A 5,635-nucleotide genomic window follows, 5' to 3' on the forward strand; every position below is an offset into this window, starting at 1 on the left:
TCCCGGCCGCCCCGGGCCGGGCGCGCCCACTTGGCCGGGGCTCCTGCCGGGGGAGGAGGGAGCGGCCGCGCGGACCTGTGGGCGGGGAGAGGCCGCCCCTCCCGGACCAGCCTGGGGCGGGGGTGGGAACGGGAGCCTGGAGCGGCCTTTCCAAACCTCCCAGCCCCCTGGTCTTCCCGAACCTTCTCCCACCCTTCCTTTCGTGGGGTCCCGGTGCAGGGGGAAAAGGGAGAAGGGGGTTTTAAGCCCCAGGGAGCACCTTCCCTGTCCAGCCTGGGAGGGTGAGGGCAGGGTTCGGCGGGCTGCGCAAAGGGAGCCAGCACCCCTCTCCCGCGAGTGTTTGGGGGTGTCCGCCGCCGCTCAGCGCCCTCTGGTCCCCACCCACGAGGGGAAGGCCCGCAGCCACCCTCTGGGCACTCCGGGCTGTCCCCCGCAGCTGTCGTGAAGGGCGGGGCAGGGCGCGGCCGGGGAGGAGGGTTCACGGCCACACCCCGCGCGTTTGGGGACAGCCTGGAGCCTGGGGGCGGGCTGGGTGGCTGGGGTGAGGGAGAACTGCGGAGGAGTTTACGCCTATCACATTGAGTCCACATTTAACCCCACTTTCTGCCCCACCCTTTGAGGCTTCCTGGGGTGTCTTCCCGGCTCCACCTGTCACCGCACTCAGCCCACTTCTGTCAACTTCAAGATAATACCTCCCCCCACTAGTGTCAGGGTCAAACCAGCACTGACGTCTTTCTCCCCAAGAGAGAAGCTGCTGGGCCCCTTCCCAGACCTGGGCTTCGGGCGTTCTTCCTTCGGATTCCTTCTTCCACTTAGCCACCCTGTCTGGGGAGGTCTTTGACTCAATCGCAGAAGAATGCCGGCACCATAACAAGCCCCAGGGGCTGGGGTGCCTGGGAGGCCGGTGGGGGAAGCATGCCGTGGTGCTGAATGTGTGTGGGCTTGTGCGCCCCTGTGTGACTCTGCGGTGATTGTGGGGTACATGTCTGTGTGTGAGCATGTGGATGTGTGATTGTGTGATCTCAGGGTGAATGTGTGTGGTGATTGTGCCATGGTGGAGTGTCTTTGTGGGGCTGGCGGTTTTGACTGTGTGTGGGGGGCATGCGTATGGTCCTGCGTGTGACTCTGTGTGCTTGTGCGTGACTGGGGGTTGATGAATGTTCATTCATCCTCGCCTCTGAGTGTGCCGCCTGTGGCTGTATATTTATATTTCTCTGTCTAATGCAAGGGGGTGGAAGATTTAACACCCAGGGCAGCCAAATATACCCTTGTAAGGTATGCACGAGAAAAAGCCAGGTTTTGAGGCTGCTGGTCATTTTCTGACTTATCCCTGAACTATTCCAGGGGAGGAGGCTGGCGAAGCCTCAGCTGCTGGGCATTTGACATCTGCTGCCCGCCAGAGGAGAGCTAAGGCAGCAAGGGCAGGCCTGCCAGCGGCTCTGTTTGCTGTGGTACCAAGCAACAGGCGGCAAGGGTGGCATTCAGAGGAGCTGGCTCTGCCCCTCCAACCCCCAGCCCAGGACCTGGCCTTGGGCTGTCCCCAGGACTGAATTTCTGACCCCCTCCTACCCGCCTGCTCAGAGCTTCTTTAGGCTGAAACCCTGAATTCCCCAGAGTCCCAGAAATTTCCCCACCTCCAGGCCTTTGTTGCTGTTGTTTTTGCTGCTGTTGTTTCTTGCAGTCAGGGTCTCACTCTGTCATCCAGGCAGGAGTACAGTGGTGCGATCATGGTTCACTGCAGCCTCAACCTCCCAGGCTCAGGTGATCCTCCCATCTCAGCCTCCCGAGTAGCTGGAACTACAGATGCACAGCACCACACCTGGATAATTTTTGTATTTTTTGTAAAGACGAGGTCTCACTGTGTTGCCTAGGCTGGTCTCAAATTCCTAGGCTCAAGCAACCCTCCTGCCTCAGCCTCCCAAAGTGCTGGGATTACAGGCATGAGCCACCGCGCCTGGCCAATACTATTCGTTGTCAATTATTTTCTTCTCTGTTTCCCCCACTAGAATGGAAGCCCCATGAGGGCAGAGACTTTATGTGTCTTGTTTACTGCTGTGTCCCCAGAGCCCAGCACAGGGACTACCACATGGTAGGACCGTAAAAAAAATTGTTTTGGTTTTTTATAACAATAACAATCATTTATTTTACCCACAGATCTGTGATTTGGGCATGGCTTGGTGGAGGCAGCTCATTTCTGCTTCACGTGGCATCAGCTGAGGTGGCTTGCCCAGAGGCTGCAGAACTCGCATCCAGGACGGCTCACTCATGTGGCTGGCAAGTTGATGTGGTCTGTCAGCTGGGAGCTCGGCAGGGGCTTTGGCTGGGGGTCTTGGTTCTCCTCCACACGGGCTTTTCCACGGGTTGCTTGTGCTTCCTCATGGCATGGTGGCTAAATCCCAACAGTAAACGTCCCAAAAGAACAAGGCAGAAGTGAAAGGCATTTTTTTTGAGCTAGCCTTGGAAGCTATACACTGTCACTGCTGACCTATTCTGTTGCTCAAGGCAGTCACAAAAACCTGGGCCTCTAGCTCAGGGGAGGAGGAGACATAGATGCCACCTTTTAATGGGAAGGGTGTGTCAAAGTCACAGTATAAGAAGAGCTTATGTATGGAATGGGATATAGTATTGCCTCTATCTTGGGAAAATACAGTCTCCCAAAGATGCAGACTCACAGCTTGGTCTTCCACCATCTCCAGACTGTGGCCCTAATCCACACCTGTCCAAGAGCAGTCCAAGCTCCCTTCTGGTGCCTCATTCTATCCAATGAAACTAAAAGGGAGGGGTCACTCACCTCACACCACCTCTGATTGTGTCCCATTGCCAGGGCTCAGTCACATGGCCATATTTAGCTTTAGTGGCTTTTTTTTTTTTTTTTAGACGGAGTCTCGCTCTGTCACCCAGGCTGGAGTGCAGTGGCGCGATCTCGGCTCACTGCAGGCTCCGCCTCCCGGGTTCACGCCATTCTCCTGCCTCAGCCTCTCCGAGTAGCTGGGACTACAGGCGCCCGCCACCACACCCGGCTAATTTTTTGTATTTTTAGTAGAGACGGGGTTTCACCGTGGTCTCGATCTCCTGACCTCGTGATCCGCCCGCCTCGGCCTCCCAAAGTGCTGGGATTACAAGCGTGAGCCACCGCGCCGGCCGAGTTTAGTGGCTTATTATAAAGGATATTTAAAAGGATACAGATGAAGAAATGAATAGGGCAGAGTTATGGAGGAAGGGGCATGAAGCTTCCGTGCCCTCCCTGGGCACACCATCCTCCAGGAACCTCCATATGTTCAGCTGTCTGGAAGCTCCAAAAAAATTGTTGAATGAGTGAAGGGAAGGAGGATGGTCTTACTTAGGCTAATTTAGGCAATATTTGATGCCTGCTGTGTGCTAGGCCGGGGCCACTCACCTCTCAGGAGCCCCAGTCTACTCGGGGAGACAGACACACATGTGCCCAGATTGCACATAGCAAGGCAGAGTGAGGTATTTGAGCCGATAAGATTCAGCTCACTTGGCAAACACTGGCACTTGGGCTGTGCTGGGCCCTGTATCAGAGCAAACAGCCTTATTTGGCCCAAGCCTGCAAGAAGCTTTCAGTGTAGAGGAAGCTGGAACCGTCTCCTGGGGAGAAAAACCTATGCAGAAAATAATGCCAAATCACTGGGCTGAGTGATGCGATAGACATTGAGAACCAGGGAAGCCAGGAATGGATGGGAGAAATGAACTCTGGGACTGGGGATGGCCTCGTGAACAAAGTACCTGGGCCTGGAAGGATGAGAAAAGCTGTTCTGGAATCAGGAATCAGGCACAGACTCTGCTTTGAAGGACAAGCGCAGCCACTCTTATCTCTCAGCCCCTCCACAAAGCCAAACCCAGGAGGAGGAGAGAGGCCCCTGGGCTGGCTACTCTTTGCCTAACCTTCCTTCCCAGAGCTGTGTGTCCTGGAGCTGACTCCTGCGGCTAGCCTCTCCTGGGCCCCCTTGCCTTCTGGTTTCAGGTGGGGTTTGGCCAAACTGGGGACCCTGGCAAGAGATCAGAGAGGGAGGAGAGTGAGATCAAGATATTTATTTATTTTTATTTTTTATTTTTTAGGGGACAGAGTCCCGCTCTGTCACCCAGGCTGGAGTGCAGTGCCATGATCTCAGCTCACTGCAAACTCCGCCTCCTGGGTTCAAGTGATTCTTGTGCCTCAGCCTCCCAAATAGCTGGGACTACAAGCATGTGCTACCACACCCAGCTAATTTTCGTATTTTTACAAAATACAAAGAGACAGGATTTTGCCATGTTGGCCAGGCTGGTCTCAAACTCCTGACCTCAGGTGATCCACACACCTCTGCCTCCCAAAGTGCTGGGATTATAGATGTGAGCCATCACACCCAGCCTAGATAAAGATATTTATTATGCCCCCCCCCCCACCCCGCCTGTGACTTTGGCAGTAACTATATTCCTCCACCAAAAGCCATGGCTCCTGTTGGGTGGTTTGTACCCATGGGTACAGCTCTGGCCAGGTTCCTTAACAAGGCTCCCTCCCCTGCTCCTTCAGGCCCAGGGGTAATGACTCCATTCCACCATTGCGAGTCCCAGGTGCTGCGCCATTCCTGCCCACACCTCTGTGAATGGTCTCTTCATTAAATCCTCTGCTGGCAAACACTGAGTGTTTGAGTGTGCCCGTTTCCTGCTGAGACCCCTAAGATAAAAACTGAACCTTAGAAAGCTGGGCCCTGGACAGATAACTTAGGGAGACTCTCTTTCTAAATACCCCCCACAGCTGGGTGTGGTGGCTCACACCTCTAATTCCAGGTGTGAGGGAGGCTGAGGCAGGAATATTGCTTGGGTCCAGGAGTTCAAGGCTACAGTAAGCAATGATCGCACCACTGCATGATGCCCTACTGCCTGGGCAACAAAGTGAGACCCTGTCTCCAAAAACATACGCAAATAAATCCCCACCAGCTGGGCTCCATGGCTCACGCCTGTAATCCCAGCACTTTGGTAGGCTAAGGAGGGCGGATCACCTGAGGTCAGGAGTTCAAGACCAGCCTAGCCAACATGGTGAAACCCTGTCTCTACGAAAAATACAAAAACTAGAGCCAGGTGCGGTGGCTCATGCCTATAATCCCAGCACTTTGGAAGGCTAAGGCAGGTGGATCACCTGAGGCCAGGTGTTCGAGACCAGCCTGGCCAACCTGGTGAAACCCTGTCTCTACTAAAAATACAAAAATTGGCTGGGTGTAGTGGCTCATGCCTGTAATCCCAGCTACTTGGGAGGCTGAGGCAGGATAACTGTTTGAACCTGGGAGGTGGAGGTTGCAGTGAGCCAAGATTGTGCCACTGCACTCCAGCCTGGGCAACAAGAGCAAGACTCTGTCTCAAAAAAAAAAAAAAAAAAATCCCCACCAAAAACCAGAATCAGAAACGTTGTGAACAAACTTCATCTTGAGTGAAGACTTCTGGGTGCCACTCCAGGCAGGGTCCCCACCCAAGGGGTCCCTCTGTCTTTTTTTTTTTTTTTTTTTGAGACGGAGTCTTGCTCTGTCGCCCAGGCTGGAGTGCAGTGGCGCAATCTCGGCTCACTGCAGGCTCCGCCTCCCGGGTTCACGCCATTCTCCTGCCTCAGCCTCTCCGAGTAGCTGAGACTACAGGCGCCTGC

Source organism: Nomascus leucogenys, chromosome 12, assembly GCF_006542625.1.
Source record: "Nomascus leucogenys isolate Asia chromosome 12, Asia_NLE_v1, whole genome shotgun sequence".
Lineage (NCBI taxonomy): Eukaryota > Metazoa > Chordata > Mammalia > Primates > Hylobatidae > Nomascus > Nomascus leucogenys.